The sequence below is a fragment of the Loxodonta africana genome, chromosome 8 (genome assembly GCF_030014295.1).
Source record: "Loxodonta africana isolate mLoxAfr1 chromosome 8, mLoxAfr1.hap2, whole genome shotgun sequence".
NCBI lineage: Eukaryota > Metazoa > Chordata > Mammalia > Proboscidea > Elephantidae > Loxodonta > Loxodonta africana.
Window position 1 is genome coordinate 91783788 of NC_087349.1, and position 17768 is coordinate 91801555.

The 17768-nt window shown below is 45.9% G+C and overlaps 1 protein-coding gene across 3 annotated transcripts in view; it reads left to right on the forward strand.

Moving 5' to 3' along the window:
* MINDY4 (MINDY lysine 48 deubiquitinase 4) overlaps window positions 1–17768 on the forward strand; it is a 158431-nt gene that overhangs the window by 41760 nt on the left and 98903 nt on the right. The gene's annotated exons all lie outside the window — the stretch shown is intronic.

The following is a 17768-nucleotide window of genomic DNA, read 5'->3' on the forward strand; positions in this document are numbered from 1 at the left end:
GGAATGCACATACCTCTCCTTGGAAGGACGAGTGATTGAGCCTTGTCCATCTGTGGGCATTATGATGGTGGCTCCAAGATCCTCCCGACTCCACTTGGATGTTTGCCAGTGCTGCCCTAGTTCCTGAGTCCTAGTATGTAGGGTAGGAAGATGTTCTGGATAGGGAAGCAACTGCTGCTAGACGGAGGGAAGCCGGTGAGGCTCGCTGATAAATTTTGGGAGATGGGTGGGAGAGTAGCGGAGGCATTATGAAGTTTCTTTTTCTTCCAGTTACTTCCCAGGTCCCTGGCCACCAGAACCCCAGAGAGAGGCCGATATAGAGGTCAACACCAGGGCTTGGACTAGGGTGAGCCAAGGGAGGCATCTAGGGTGCAAAGAGGCACTCCTTTTAAGGAAGCACTCAATCTCAAAATTGTTCAAGCGCAGGGTAGGCAACTGCCTGAACCTGAGAGTGAGTACCTCCTTAAATTTTGCACCCTAAGTGCCTTGCTTGTCTCACCTAATCCCAGCCCTGGTCAACAGAGTCTGGCTGTTTCTCTTCTGTTTCCTGTGTTTCATAAATAACCCTCAAATATTTTAAGGATTTGATAACTCATATTTACTTCCAGGAACTTTTAAAGAACTGGAATTAGGCCTTATTTATATATCTTTCCCCATCTGTATCCCTGGACCTGGTGATAAATGTTGGCCAAATGAGAGAATTCATATGATAAGGAGAGCTAGAAGGGAAAATTATGTTGATTGGTCTGGGACAGTGGTGTGAAACAAACTGATAATCTTTGATAGAATTAGAACAATTCAAGTTTTATCCTCAAGTTTTCTTGTTGGCATTCATTCATTTAGTCATTCATTTTTAATTCATACATTCATTTAACCAACTAGTCATCCAATTGACTAACCAACCAACCAACCAGCCAGCCAACCAGCCAATTTACCAACCAACGATCCAACCAACGATCCAGCCAACGAACCAGCCAACGAACCAACCAACGAACCAACCAACGAACCAACCAACCAACCAACCAACCAACCAACCAACCAACCAACCAACCAACCAACCAACCAACCAACCAACCAACCAACCAACCAACCAACCAACCAACCAACTCAAACTGCATTCCACACGTACAAGTCATCTTGAATGTTGCATTGTTCAAGAAGATTTTCCTGATCTCTTCCCTGCTCCTCTACCTGAATGTCATTCTCCCTTCTCCTTGTACCTCTCACTGCACACTGGAGTGAGCTGATGCTGTCCTGTTTCTCCTGCTGGACTGTTAGCTGCCTGAGTATAGGGGTAAGTTGTCTGCAGCCCTGCCTCCCTTAGATGTGCTCAGCACTATTCCGATAAAGATGTTGGTGCTGAATCACTGGCTTTGCTAGAGGTTGGAAGGATGTGAAGTGTGAGGTCTTCTCCCCACTCAAGGAGACCACAGAAAAGTGTGATTAGTGACTTAGCAAACAGGAATAGTCACCTAAAAATACCAGGGAATCTCTGACCGAAGACCAAATGGATGGTGCCAATTGTGGTGCCATAGGATCTTACATAGGCAGAAAGGCCTGGCAGTCTACTTCCAAAAATCAGTCAATGAAAACTCTATGGATCATAGTGGTCTGATCTGTAACTGATCATGGGGATGGTGCAGGACTGAGCAGTGTTTCATTCTGTTGTACATGTTGGGTGCTGACTCAATGGCAGCTAAAAACAACAGGATCTTAGAGGAGGGGGCGATCCCTGAATGAGGCAGGGCTGGCTGAACTTGAAGACTGAGTGGGGTTTGAATGGCTCAGTTGAGGGGACAATTAAGAGTCTTATGCTGTGTCTGGAACAACATATTCATTGTCCTTCACCTTTCTCTTGAACTGAAATATTTTGGGGAAAAATTTGCTGGTGCTCCTGGGGTCTCATTCCTAAAGACTGAAGCAGCTCTCATTCTCCCTCAGTCCTCTCTCTTTTCTGGGGCCTACATTGGGCTCTACTGCATTTGCCAGACAGTTTGCTCGATGTGTACTCATGGTGGCTTATGGAGAAAAAGCCTAAGCTTATAACTAGCTTTCCCTAAAATTTGGAAAAAGGCATTGATTTAGGGAAAAGATGGGTATACTCATTCCCACCCTGGATATAACTTTGATAGGCTGAACATTCTGGGGGCTGGGGTAGGCATAGAGCTGAAGTCTGTCTGCTGCCAAATCCCATTCCATCACACTGGAGTGTGGACACCTTCCCTTGTGATCTGCAGCAACTTTTCCAGATGATGGCAGTGGCATGGAATGCTGCCGTGACTCACTGTCAGGCTGCTGCCCCCACCTTGGAAAGATGGCCTTTGATGCTGAGTTATGTTGGGAGCATTTTCGGCAGAGTTCTTCAAATCACAAAGATGACCTGCCAGGGCAGCTTCCTGTATAGCTAGATCCCGTGTGCATGCTTCGTTTCAGAAAATTCTACTTTGTTTTCTCTGCTCATTTCACAAGAAGTTACTGAAGTCATGGGGATTTTTTCCATTTCCTGTCGAGGCCAGTTTTGTGGCTATGAATCCCTTAAAAGTGGTGCTTTTTCCTGATGGAGTAAACAGTTTTTGGTCTCCATCTAAATACCTATTTTTAAATTTTATTCAATTCAGCAAACATTCACGGAGTGCCTCTTGCTTGTTCGAATGGTGCCGGGGAAAGAGACGGGAAGGTGAGATTCCTGCCCCCAAGAGGCCGAGACACTCATACAAGTAACTATATTACAGAATAATAATAGTAATAATAAAAGACAGCGATGACTGAGGCCATGGACAGAGTGCCATGGAGTCAGAGTCTGGATTCTTCCAGGGATAATTAAACTGTCAGCACTGACTGAGCATTCACTATTTGACAGACCCCACTGCAAGAGTTAAGATGTATTACCTCATTTAGTCATCACAGCAACATTATTAGGGTTATTGATCATATTTTACAGGTGGAGAAACTGAGGTACAGGATGACCGGCCAGTCTAACACCATGCATCTAATACTTAGAGGAGCCAGGCTCTGCACCCAGGCAGCCTGGCTCTAGGGACCTCCGTCTTAACCACTATCCTCAGCCCCCTCCTGGGGAAACAAGGACTGCTGAGGAGCTGATAAGGACTTGGAGGGTCTCTCTGGCCATTCACAGAATGAAAGCACCCCAATCTAAGGGGACTGTGTGAACAAAGACAAAGGTGGGCAAGTTGTTGGTGAGTCAGCGGAGCTCTGGTGTAGGTGGAACACAGGGAATGAGTGGGACCAGGAGAAGATGAGGCTGGAGGGACTAGATAAGTACTGTGCATGCCAGGCCTAGAGAGCTGGAATGTTCTTCTCTAGGCAGTAGAGAGGAAGAGAAAGGTGTCTGTGTTTTTGGTTGTGTACCAGTGGTTGTTATTTAACCAGTTAGAGCTGTGCTTTAGGGATGTCTCAGGACTGAGCAAGGTGACAACAGCAGGAGCCCACCTACAAGGTGGGGTGGTCATCAAAGCCAGAGCCAGTGAGGGCCTGACTTGGCTTTGTTAGAGGGGTGAGGTGCAGAGGACCCCAAGGAGGAGAACCCAGAGGACTTGGTGTGTGTCTTAGTTTCTTAGTGCTGCTGTAAGAGAAATATCACTAGTGGGTGGTTTTAATGAGCAGGAATTTATTTCCTCACAGTTTAGGAGACTAGAAGTCTGAATTCAGGGCACCAAATTCAGGCACTAGGGGAAGGTTCTCTCTCTCTCCACTCTGGGGGAAAATCCTTGTCTTGGCTTCTTTAGCCCTGGCATTCCCCTTTTCCTTTAAGATCTCCACGTGGCACCTATCTTTCCCCATTGATGCTTGCTTGTCTCTGTGCCTAATCTGCTTTTTTTATAGCTTCAAAGTGATTTGGTTTAAGACACACCTGACATTGATATGGCCTCATTAACATATCAAAGAAAACTGTATTCCCAAATGGATAACATCCAAGGGTATAAGGGTTAGGATTCCAACACATGTTTTCGGGGAACACAATTCAGCCCTAACAGTGTTCAAGAAAGTTGTGGGTCATGAGGATGGGGGTTTGGGCGATAGTGCAATCTAAAGGGCGGGGGGAGAGGGCTGGTTGAGTCAGAAACGAGATGAGGATCTGTTTCTGGACACGTTTAGTTGAGTTTTTGTTTCCACAGTTGGGAGTGGGATAGAAATGCAGGTTCTGGCAAATGTCAGATGGAAGGTTGGAGAGATGCGTTTGGGAGGTTTTGGCATAGAGCCGAAAGCTGAAGTCCTTGGAGTGGTGGACATTTCCAAGGGTGAATGATAAAAGCACCAAGGCCAGAATCCTGCAGGGGGAGGCCCATGTTTTTGGTGTGGGGTAAAAAGGAGTGGTCAGAGCCTACAGAGGACTGGGGGGCCTAGTCCCACCCCAGGTGAAGGGAGAGAGGACTTCAAGGAGGCAAGAGATTGGCAGCTTTGGATCCATAGGACAGACTGGGAAGGTACTGAGTCTGGCAATGTCGTTCCCTGGGTGACTTTGGAGACAACACTTTTTAAAAAATTTTATTGTGCTTTAAGTGAAAGTTTACAAACCAAGTCAGTCTCTCATACAAAAACTTATATACACCTTGCTATATACTCCTAGTTGCTCTCCCTCTAATGAGACAGCACACTCCTTCCCTCCACTCTCTCTTTTCACGTCCACTCGGCCAGCTTCTGACCCCCTCTGCCCTCTCATCTCTACTCCAGACAGGAGCTGCCCACATAGTCTCATGTGTCTACTTGATCCAAGAAGCTCAGTCTTCACCAGTATCATTTTCTATCCCATAGACCAGTCCAATCCCTGTCTGAAGAGTTGGCATTGGGAATGGTTTCTGTCTTGGGCTAACAGAAGATCTGGGGACCATGGCCTCTGGGGTCCTTCTAGTCTCAGTCAGACCATTAAGTCTGGTCTTTTTATGAGAATTTGAGGTGTGCATCCTACTGTTCTCCTGTTCGCTCAGGGGTTCTCTGTTGTGTTCCCTGTTAGGGCAGTCATCGGTTATAGCCGGGCACCATCTAGTTCTTTTGGTCTCAGGCTGAGGTGGTCTCTGGTTTATGTGGCCCTTTCTGTCTCTTGGGCTCATATTACCTTGTGTCTTTGGTGTTCTTCATTCTCCTTTGCTCCAGATTGGTTGAGACTAATTAATGCATCTTAGATAGCCACTTGCTAGCATTTAAGACTCCAGATGCCACTTGGAGACAACACTTTTTATAGCCATACTAGGGGCAGAAGGTGCCTCTGGGTGGTGCACACAGCTAACGTGCTCAGCTGCTAACCAAGATATTGGAGGTTTGAGTCCACCCAGAGTTGCCTTGGAAGAAAGGTCTGACAATTTACTTCCCAAAAATCAGCCATTGGTAACCCTATGGAGCACAGTTCTACTCTGACACACACGGGGTCATCATAAGTTGGAGTCGACTTGATGACAAGTGCTGTTTTTTAGGGGCAGAAGGTGGACTATAGCGGGTTGAGGAGTAGGCAGGGGTGAGGGGTAAGGACACACAGAGAGCATGGAACACTTAAAGTTTAGAGGTGAAGGGAATTGTAGGGATTGGATGGCAGCTCAAGAGGGTAGAAGGTTAAGGAATAGGTTTTTTTTTTTTTTTTTTTGAACAGGAAAGATGTGAGCATGTTGGTAAGCCAAGAGCTGGGAGCCAGCAGAGAAGAGAAATTAATCATTCACAGAGACTCTAAGAAGGCAGGGAGTGTGTGCTTGGGCAGGGCTGGGGAAGGGTTAGCCCTGACAATAACTGGATTCATTTTCTGCCACGCTCTGCTCCATGATGATAATTGATGTCCATAATCATGGGCCTGGGGCATTATGAGTCCCCCAAGTGCCTTTTAAATCCCCAGTGAAAGAGTCAATTCTGCTCAGCAGAGTTTTTGAGTTATTTGAAATCTCTTTCCATTAAACAAAGCTTTGTTTCGTCAAGTTACTGAGAACTGCTCTTTGGGAAACATTGCATTTTATTGTATCCTGAGACTTTGAATTTGGGTTCTTCACCTTTAACATGTTTAGTAACTCTTAGCATGGAAAGGTTGAAAGGGCCCGAACTTTAGAACTGGGCAGATTGGGGTTTAAATCCCAGCTCAGCCACATACTACTAGGTTGATCGGTGTGGGGGGGGGGGGGGAATATATATATATATATATATATAACCTTTTTGTGGCTTAGTTTCCTCATTTATAAAATGGGGGGATGATAATATCTGCTTTATAAAAATGCTCTGACAATAAATGAAATAATGAATATGAAATATTTGGCCTAAATAAATACTAGCTCTCTCTCCTATAATTTGCTTAGCCAGAACACCCCTTTCCTTAAATGGATGGTTGTAAGAGTCCCCGGGTGGTGCAAACAGTTAAGTGCTCAACTGCTAGCCACAAGGTTGGCAGTTGAAACCCACTCAGAGGTGCCTCAGAAGAGAAGCCTGGCGATCTGCTTCTGAAAGGTTACGGCCTTAAAAACCCTATGGAGCAGTTCTTCTCTGCACACATGGGGTTGCTGTTGAGTCGGAATCGCCTGGACAACAACTAACAACAGCAACGTTCCTGAATAGATGGGGATTTTGCAAGAGAGGGATGAGAAATAAGGTTGGAGCCAGGTTGTGGAAGACTGTGATGGTCAAAGAGGCTGTGGCCAAGGGAAGTGAATCCAGAAGTATGGGCAGGACTTCTGGACCCAGCTGTGCTGCTGTCTTCTGTGGGGTCACACACATAGTAAGCCCTCAGGAAGCATTCCTGGACTGTTTGAATTTGTGTTCAATGAAGCTTTTCCTCTCCTTTGCATTAAAGGTCAGGATGAGGCTGGGTCCATTTGAAACCTCTGGAGGTTGCTGCAGATGTGCGCTCTTGCCTTCCTCCTTTCCAGAATGCCATCTGAGGTCAGGCCTGGATGGTGGGTTGGTGGAGCGAGCTGCCCTTGCCTGGGCCCACGTGGCTGTGCATCTCCATCTCATTGCTCTGCATTGGGCCAGGGCTTCACTAGATTCTTTAAAGGAGTAAAGAGGAAGGCAAAGCTTATGAGAGGAGGATGGCATGCTTATAATTGATGATGTTGCTCCTTTTGGTCCCAGTTTCATTTTGCTTAGCCCTTCTCACTTCAGATAAAAAATTTTTTTAATGGGAAAAAAGAAAGTCAAGCAAACTAAAAAAGTCACTGATAGAAACTGAGACCAAGTACTGTGCCACCATTCAGGAATTGGTGGCAGTTTTGCAAGGCTCTGGACTCTGGGAAACAGAGCCCCCTCCATTATTTCATGTCCACCTCCTCACAGAGCAATGACACATTGAGCATTGATGTTCTAGAAGCTACTATACAGAGGGTAAACGAACCTATAAGGGTGTTTGAGAGGTGTCTAGGAGGCAACCCCAAGAACTGCCAAGGTAATCCATCCACATGCAGACTTCCATACCCCACAGTCTCCCCTCTTCTTGCTCAGCTCCCTAACAAGTCACTTTCTAGCCTAGAAGTGGATGATCAGTCATCCTTAAAGTCCAGTATACCTGCGAGTGTATTAAAATAAGAAAGAAAGTTGTCAGTATCCATTTTAGATCAAAAACAAAAGCAGAGCTAGCCCATTTAATATTTAATAAAGACATTACAACTGATTTCTTCTTCTTTCTTTTTAAAGAGAATAACCCCATCAGGGTACACTTAGCAGAGGCAGCGATCTGGGAAAGCTTAAACAAGGATCCTAGCTTTAAAAAGTGTTGTCATACAAATAAACCCTACCAGGATCATGTTAGAGATTCCATGCTCTTGGGAGAGACAGGCTGAAGTCTTTAGGGGTAAAATACCCTGATGGCTGCAGCCTGCTTTCCAATTTCAGCAAAAGTGAAGTAAAATTAAAAAAAGTGTGTGTTGAAAGAGAGAGAGAGAGAAAAAAAGAGAAAGCAAATATGGCAAAATGTTAACAGCTTGACGCTATAAGGGAAGGAAAAGAGTGCAAGTGTTCATTATATTATTCTTTTAATTTTCCTGTAGTTTGAACAGTTTTTAAAATAAAAAGAAAAAATACAAAACCCATGGAAAAAATAGGAAAAAACCAGTTGTCAATAGAATCTACCTCTTATCTCTTGGTAAAGATTGTAAAGCTGTATAACAAAGTCACGGTGTGTCACCAGATGGTGGAATCTGGATGGGGTGATGGTGTAAAATACAAGACTAGCCCAAGAAACACCGAGGGAGCACCCTCATCATAGATGATGACAGTGCTAAGTGGCAGCATGGCACCCCTTACTTGCTACATATGGACGTCTTCAAGCTTGGAGCTCCAAGGACTTTAAACCAAAACCAAAGCAAACCTGTTGCCATTGAGTCTATTCTGGCTCATAGTGACCCTATAAGACATAGTAGAACTGCCCCATAGTTTCCAAGGAGCGCTGGTGGATTAGAACTGCCAACCTTTTGGTTAGCAGACGTAGCTTGTGACCACTATGCCACCAGGGTTCCAAGGACTATAGAAACCATAAAAAGACTAAACCAGTTGCTGTTGAGTGATTCTGACTTGTGGCGATCCCGTGTGTGCAGAGCAGAACTGCTCCATAGGGTTTTCAATGGCTTTCATCTTCTTGAAGCAGATCGCTAGGTTTTTCTTCCCAGGTGCCTCTGGGTGGATTTGAACTGTAACCTTTTGGTTAGTAGCCTAATGTTTAACTGATTTCGCCACCCAGGGACTCCTACAGAAACAGTAAAAAAAAAAAAACAACAGTAGCTTACAAATATTTTCCCGATGCAGAAAAAGCAGCTTCTTCCGGTGTTATCTTGGTGGAAGCTGGGAAGCGGATTCCCTCCCTCCGTCACCAGATCTACCACACCCCTGCACCCCACTAGATCAAGTCCTCAGTGGCCATCAAGCATGGACAGTACAGGCTTGCTGCGTCTTTCCTCTCCTGAAGCTCTGGATATTTTCTGGAAGCCCCAAATCCTTTCATTACTCCCACATGGTGAGGCTCAACGTGACATTTCCAACAGGAGACTGCCGGACGTGAGTCCAGATGGTTTCATATTTGTCCTGGACACAGCTCCAGATACCTTTGGTCAGAGCTCTTCCCGAGGGCTGTGCTGCTGGGGCCATTTCTTGCCCACACTCTCTAGAAGGGGCTGCAGTTAGCAGGCCTCTCCAGGTCTGGAGGGGGTTGGTAGTCCAGGGTGTACAGAAAGGGGAGAGGGATGATGGCAGGAGGGTGCTGTCTGGAGAAGTGAGGATTGGATTTTGGAGGGAATGACCTTTTAGCCCCATGCCTGAGTTATATAGATACAATTCAAATCTTTAGAAACCAGGGAAACCAAAGCCTTGCCAAAGGGCTTCGTTCTGCCTGGCAGACGTTTCACTGTTAAGGAGAAAGGGAATTGTGCTGCTTTGACATTATTTTTCTCCCTCTTACAAACTCCTGTGAAAAGGATCTCGGAGGGAAACCTTGTCTTGTGCTAACGTTTAAAATTCCTGTGTCCTGACTCTTGTGTGAGGTGGGCTGTGGGCCTCCCTTCTTTGGGGCTTTTGGAAAGTTCAAGCCCAGGCTTTCCACCTTTGAGTGACTGTGTTATCAGTTGGGTTCCAGCTCCCTCAAGGAAGACTCCCGCCTGCCCTGATTCCCACCCATCAGCCACCTGTGCTGGCGGCTCTGCATCCTCGTTAGAGGCAAGAGGCTGGCAACACCAGAAGGGCAGAGAGGAATGGGACCCTCACTCTGGTACCCAAGGATCCTCAGACCCCATTTCAACTGAAAAAGGCCCCCAGGAGAGGCACGGGGAGGTTGCCTAGCTGGCTCAGGGGACATCTAATTTTAGCCCAGGATGTGCTTGTTGGGGCTGGTGCACCCGTGGAAATTCTACCACACTCTGGTTTTATGCGTAAGTGTAGTGAAACGCTCCAAGCCTGCAAAGCTCACTTGGGTTTAAAGCAACGTGTTCCTCTCTCCTTTTTCGAAGAAATGCCCAGAAAACAACCAGCTCTCTGCTTTGCAGTAGGTCAAAATTTCCTGGAGGTTCCTTTTTCACTAGCGGGCAGGGTGGGGTGAAAGGAAGAGTAGCTTCAGGAGCTGGTTTTGGCTTGGCCTGTCTCTGGCCAATCTGGGGGCAAGACCTGGAATCACAGGGGTCCTGGGCTGGAGGAGATCTTGGGTCATCCATCTCTTGCAGTGGGTTGGACTTTGGGAATTCGTGGGAGTTCAGTAAAATACATGAATTAAAAAACAAACAAACTGGGGGACCAACCTCAGGTTCAGGAGCAGATCCACACTTTGAATGCCTGAAACTTACACAGTTTGGGTGGTCTCTTTAAGAAAAAAGGCCCCTGGCTGGCACAGATGGTTTGTACTAGTCTATTAACCTGAAGTCTGGCAGTTTGAAGCCCCTCAGTGGCTCCCTGTGTGGAAGAAAGGCCTGGCGATCTGCTTCCATAAGGATTAGAGCCAAGAAAACTGAACTGGAGCATAGCTCTATTCTATAATGCATGGGGTCATTATGAGGTGGAACCGACTCGACAAGGATGGGCTTGGTTTTTTGTAGTTGTTGTTTGTTTGTCCTTTAAGAAAAAGAGTATAAAATATCTAATTTTTGCAAATTTTACAAAAATACAAGACAGTGCTTTGAGACAGGGACTAGGCAAGTGAGGGGCTTGATGCTTAAGCCCTCTTTGCTTCCTGGTAAAACAGATGCCATTCAGATTGTTGCTTTAAAAAAAATTATTTTTTGGGGGGTTGGCTAAGTTAGGACATTAAAACAATTTCATAAAATTAAAAAAAAAAATTGGGATAGACATAATTTTGAAAAGAAAGAGCCAAGCTTAAAATGAACAAATTAAGCTTTTTAGCTTCCTCATTCACCATGGACCTGTATGAAGTGGGTTGGTTTGTGGCAGATCATTTCCAGTTTTCTGAGCCTCGGAGTGCTCATTTGTAAAACCAGGGCCAGGAAGACCGTATGCTGCCCCACACACCGGACTCTGGAGAGCATGCAGTAATGTGCTTTGTAAGTGCTTGCGAAACTGGAAGGTGCCATCCAGATAAGCAATTTTTATGCCAAGTGCAAAACTATAGAACATTTAGAAGCCTTAGAGTGTCACAGGATGGGAAATGGAAACCCAGAGAAGGGGGCTATCTGCCCAAGGCCACTTGGAGAATGACATGAGCTCCAGAAACAAGTATTATTTAAGTGGAAGCCGCCTCTTGCCTTTTCTCAAAGTAAATTGCTCTGAAGTTAATCTTGGAACGAGACAGTGCTGAGTCAAGCAGGCTGCTCACAGCTCTTTTACTAATGCTTATGTAGGGGAATGTTTTGTGAGTTCAAAATGAAAATATTTCACCCGAGAAGTTGTTTTAAGCCACCCTTCGGCATATTTAACCAAATGGAGCCTTAGTGGATTTAATGTTTAGTAGGACTCAGAGAAAGCCGGCCTCTCTCATTGGGGCAGCTCCCTTGCCTGGATGTGTTGGCTTTATTAGGATAGTAAAGGGCAGGAGTTGCTGCCAGAAAGCAGCTTCTCCTAGCAGCTAAGTAAACATCTCCACACAGCTTTCCAGTCCACTATGGAAACCGGCAGCAGCTCTTATGTAATGCCTTTCAGGCAGCGTGTTAGAACCTTCCCTTTTATGACTCCAAGTATGACTTCAGACTCCCAGGGACAGGGCCAGGGCTGGAGAGGCGATCTTCCATCCTGGGCTCTTGTATTGGCCTCAGGAGGGCAGGGCCAGGGGCGCCTTTGTCTCTGATGGAACCATCCCCCACTGACGATCCCACCTGCCAGGCCTGTGACCTGGGACCCCTTCGTAGGGGGGGCTGTCACCACATCACACCTTTAGTACTGGCCCTGGCCACTGGTCTCACCAGGATGCTCAGGATGGGTGGGATTGGTCAAGCCAGGCAGCTGTGTGCTTGTGGGAGAGGCGAGGTGGCAAGACTGAAGGGAGACCCTAGACTATCGACATTTTGCCTGGTGAACTGCATACCTGAGGTGAAAGAAGGGTTACTTAATGAATCTGACCATGTTCCAGAGACATGCTCCATAGAGACACTTATCCCTCAAGAAGACATCTTTTTCTTTTCCCTGGAGTGAAGTCACCTATACCCACATTTTCACTGCCTTCTGAGCAGCTTCTGTCTCTCAGCACCAGTCAGTCGCCCTGTGGAGCTGAGTCTGGCCACACTTAGGAAACTTCAGCTTGAGAGAAGGACCAGTAAACCAGCTGTTTTGAAGTTAGCTCCAATCCCATGTGTGTCAGAGCAGAACTGTGCTCCACTGGGTTTTCAATGGCTGATTTTTCAGAAGTAGACCACAAGGCCTTTCTTCCAAGGTGTCTGGGTGGACACAAACCTCCAGCCTTAAGTTAGCAGGCAAATGAGTTAACCATTTGCTCCACCTAGGAACTCTGAGAGAAGGGCAGGGAAACACAAATGGGGAGAGCCACAAAGTCCTCCTTGTGTGTGTTCCTCGAGGGAAGAACAGCCTGTCCTAAAGAGTTTGGGTTTTAAGAAAATGGGGTAGATGTAAATGCACCAAGATGAGACTCCAGAGCCTTAAGTTCTAAGTCTAGCTTTGCCAACTACCCAGGGGGCCTTGGGATGCCCCCACACACTTACCCATCCCGCTCATCCCACCCTCCTCCTTCCCGTCAGGACCTCAGGATTAGACTTAACATTCTGGATCAGCCTTTCCAGCCCTTCCACATGGATGAACAGTATGTAGGTGTGCAGTCCTCCTCAGCTTCCAGAAGGAGCATCCTTTAAATACCAGCTGTATGCCAAGACCTTGTGCCAAAAAGCAAATGGGGAGGACAGGAGAATCATATGAGGGAAGGTCACATCTAGTACAGTTTCTAGTACAGTGTGATTTTGTGCATTGCGTGTCCTTGAAGGAACCCTCCCAGTCTGATATCTTGGTGACTGGGGTAAATTTCTTCATTCCTGGAATGTTCCAGAATCCAGCCTGACTCAAGGAATGGACATACAGAAAGGAAAAATGTTGGACTTGATTTTGGATCTTGTTCTGAGTACTTCTTTTCAAGGGCATGTGCCAAAGCCAGTAGGGCGGGACTCATACAGAAAGATAGTTAAGCCGAGAAATCATCACCCCCAAAGAACAATGGTTTGGGAGGCGGAAGTACAGTGTGTGTTCTCTTCGGCTAAACAGCCTGGGCCCGATCGCTTTTCCAGGAGGATGCAAGGGCCATCTAGGCCCCCCCTCCCCCCCGGCCCCGGGCATCTGTCCTCGCTGAGCGATACCTATCTTTGTCCAATCTTTGTCATCACATACCCGGATGAGAGAGACTTGGGTATGCGGCCCAATTCCCAATTAAAGTTTTTCATCCGTTTCAGGAAGATAATTTATTTGGGTTGAATTGTTAAGGCAGATTGTTTTCACAGTATTCCAAGCAGAGAGCTTTCTCACAGGAAATGTCAGACCAGGCAATTCTAGTCAGGTTTTCCACATCCTTAAGAGAAAAGAGAGGAAAATAAATAAATAAATAAAGATTCCTTTTATATGTTGAAGGTCAACAGTTGCAGAACTGGCAACTGTAGGGTATAAAATTGAGATCTGTTAAAGCTGCTACGCATTGTGATGGTTAGCGCACACGATGACTTCTCGATAACCCAACCCCTGATGAGACCTCATGTTCTTTACGGCTTAATTTTAGAAACGCTGGCTGATCCCGCAGCCTGGGGAGGTGGAGCACTTCCCCGAGGCTCGGGCGCTGATCCCTTCCCAGAGGAGCACCTGGGAGGTGATGACGCCCTAGGAACTCCCTTCCTCTCTCTAGATCTCCATTTCCTCTTCTGTAACCTCAGAGGTTATGCCAGGTGACTGCTAAGCGTCTTCCAAGTATAACTCACTGTGATCCGGTAACTCATCTTTATCTGAGGGGGCTGGGCTCAGGCTCTGTAGGCAGCCAGGGGAAACTGGAGAGCAAGAGAGTCCAAAAGGGGGGGGGGGGAGGGGAATCCTTTACAGAGAGCTTAGATTAAAAAAAAACAAAAAACTTTTTTTAAATAGCTTGCCCTCAGGGATAGACTCACAAAGGCTGCCCCCTTCCCCCTTCTCTAGCAGCTCAGTGTTAAATGAGAGCCTTGTAAGTGCAAGGGGCTGTGGAATACACCGCTGGGAGGGCAGGAAAAGAATACAACACAGTGGCTCCTCAGAGGCACTTCCCGTGTGTCTGTCCCCGCACGCGGCCAACATGTGCCTGTGGCAGGGAACGGGATGGGATCTGACGAGCTGAAGCCTGGCATCACAGATGCTATGATCCATGGCTGTTGTTAGCTGCTGTCGAGTCGGTCCTGGACTCATGGCGACCCCATGCACAATGGGATGGGACTATTATGATCCATAGGGTTTTCATTGGCCGATTTTTTGGAAATAGATCACCAGCCTTTCTTCCTAGTCCGTTTTAGTCTAAAAATTCTGCTGAAATCTGCTCAGCCTCATAGCAACACATAAACCACCAGTGACAAAAGGGTGGTTGCTGCACTTGAGATGCATTGGTGGGGAATGGAGCCCAGGTCTCCTGCTTGGAAGGTGAGGATTCTACTGCTGAGCCACGACTGCCCAACCCCATGGTCCATAAAAACCACACCAGTTGCAGTTGAGTCGATTCCTACTCATGGCGACCCCATGAGCTGCAGAGCAGAACTGCACTTCACAGGGTTTTTATAGCTGTGACATTTTGAAAGCAGTTCGCCAGGTCTTTCTTCCAAGACTCCTCTAAGTGGGTTTGAACCTCCAGCCTTCTGGTTAATAGTCAAGTGCTTAACTGTTTCTGCCACCTAGGAACTCCTCCAGGGTCCATGTTGTTGTTGTTAGGTGCCATCGGGTCGATTCGGACTCATAGCAAGCCCAAGTGACAGAGTAGAACTGCCCCATAGGATAGCGAATTGCCAGGTCTTTTCTGCCAAGGCGCCACTAGGTGGGTTCAAACTGCCAACCTTTCAGTTAGCAGCCCATCAATGAACTATTGTGCCATCAGGGCTCCTTCCAGGTTCCATACAGCTCCTTAAAGACAATCTGGCGAAGAGAAGTTGAGAGGAAAGGGGTTCATTTATTGCTACAGGATGCCAATCTTCTCTGGGTGAGCCAGTCCTATGGTGTGTCTATCCAGTTCATCTGTGTCCACTGCAAGTGACCATACTTGATTATTGCCCTCTTGTCCGTTCCAAAATGATATTCTGTTTGAAACGGGTTGGTGGCAAGAGTACTGAATTCAGAGTCAGGAAACCTGGACTCTGGCCCCAGTTTGTCAGTTTCGCTTACCTTAGTACACTGCCTCCCGTGTGTCTCTAGTGCAATATTGAATACTCATGGTGATGTTAGACATACTCTTCTTGTTACTGACTCTGGTAGGAAGGCTTCCAATGCTTCAGCATTAAGTAGGATGTTCTCTAGGGTTTGAATATATATATCCAGATACGTATGTATATTTACATATGTATATAAATGTATGTATTTATATATGTATGTATATCTCTGTGTATATATAATAGGAGCCCTGGTGGCGCAGTAGTTGAGAGTGACGGCAGCTACAGCTGCTAATGAAAGGCTGGCAGTTTGAATCCACTAGACAGTCCTTAGAAACCCTACGGGGCAGTTTCTGCTTTGTCCTATAGAGTCACCGTGATTCGGAATAGACTCCACAGCAACCGGATATGTATACGTCTACCATCTGCCTCTCCATTTGTCCTCCTGTGGTGGTTTGCATGTTGCTATGATGCTGGAAGCTATGCCTTTGGTATTTTAAATACCAGCAGGGTTACCCATGGTGGACAGGTTTCAGTGGGGCTTCTGGACAGACTAGGAAGAAAGGTCTAGTGATCTACTTCTGAAAATTAACCTATGAAAACCTTATGGATCACACCAGAACATTGTTGGACTCACTTGGTTTGGGCATGTCATTGGGAGGGATCAATTGCTGGAGGAGGACATCATGTTTGGTGAAGCAGAGGTGGATTGGCACAATAGCCGCAGAACAATGGACTTGAACATTCCAATGACTGTGAGAATGATGCGGGACCTGGCAATGTTTTGTTCTGTGTAACATATGGTCTCCATGAGTCAGAGTTGATTCGACAGCAGCTATCTGTATTTATGTATCTACCTCTTACCTACCTACACTCACACTCACACACACACACACACCCACACACACGAATATCAGATAAAGGAAAATCCTTCCCATGACTAGTTTTGCTAAGAGTGCTTTTTTTTAAAATATGGATATTTATTTTTATCAAATGCTTTTTCTGTAACCTGTTGCTGTAGTGAATTACATTAGATTTTTCAATGTTAAAATGTTCTCACATGATTTTCTTCAAACTCTTGTCTGATGCATAAGTCTACTGTTGCTGATGTCTATTATTTTATCTCATTCAAAAATTTATACACAAATTGTTTTGTGACATTGGTTGCAATCCCCGCAGTGTGTTAGCACTATCCCCTTTTCCCTTTACACCTGGGTTCCCTGTGTCCATTCATCCAGATTTCCTGCCCCTTCCTGCCTTCTCATCTTTACTTTTGGGCAGATGTTGCTCATTTGACATCGTATACTTGACTGAACTAAGAAGCATGTTCCTCACGTGTGTTATTGTTGTTTTATAGGCCTGTCTAATCTTTGGCTGAAAAGCTAACTTTGAGAGTGGCTTCAGTTCTGAGTTAGCAGGATGTTGGGGGCCATATTCTCAGGGTTTCCTCCAGTCTCTGTCAAACCAATAGGGCTGGTCTTTTTTTTGTGAATTTCACTGTACATTTTTCTCCAGCTCTGTCAGGAAGCCCGTATTGTGATCCCTGTCAGAATGGTCGGTGGTGGTAGCCGGGCACCATCTAGTTGTTCTGGGCTCAGGTTTGTGAAGCCTGTGGTTCATGTGGTCCATTAGTCCTTTGGACTGACATTTTGCTTGTGCCTTTGGTTTTCTTCCTTGTCCTTTGCTCTGAATGTGATGGGACCAACAGATGCCTTTTAGGTTGCTGCTCTCAAGCTTTTAATATCTGATGCGCCTCATCAAAGTAGGATGTAGCACATTTTTCTTTTTGAACCATGTTATGCCAATTGACCTTGATGTCCCCTGAGACCATGGTCCCTAGCCCTCAGCCTCAGTAACTGGATCCCTCAAGTGTTTGAATGTGTCTAGGAAGCTTCTATGGTTTTGCCTTGTTCAAACTATGCTGACTTCCCCTATATTGTGTGTTGTCTTTCCTTTCACCAAAGTTAACACTTGTCTTTTACCTAGTTAGTGATTTCCTCTCCAGCTCCTCCCCTGCCCCCCAATCATCAAGGATTGTTTTTTTTCTGTGTGTAAACCTTTTCTTGGGTTTTTATAATTGTGGTCTCATATAATAATTGTCCTTTGTGTTTGACTTACCTTATTCAGTATAATACTCTTCAGATTCATCCATGCTGTGAGATGTTTTGTGGATTCATCGTTGTTCTTTACTGTTGTGTAGTATTCCATAATTTGTTTATCCATTCATCCGTTGATGGGCACTGAGGTTGTTTCCATGGTTTTGCTATTGTAAATAATGCTGCAAAGAACATGGATGTGCGTATGTCTATTCATGTGACGGCTCTTATTTCTCTAGGATATACTTCTAGGAGTGGGATTGATGTATTGGATGATATTTGTATTTCTAGCTTTTTAAGGAGGTGCCATATTATTTTCCACAGTGGTTGTACCATTTTGCATTCCCACCAGCAGTGCATAAGAGTTCCAATCTCCTCAAAACCTCTCCAACATTTGTTATTTCCTCCTTTTTTGATTAGTGCTAGTAATGTTGGAATGAGATGGTATCTCATA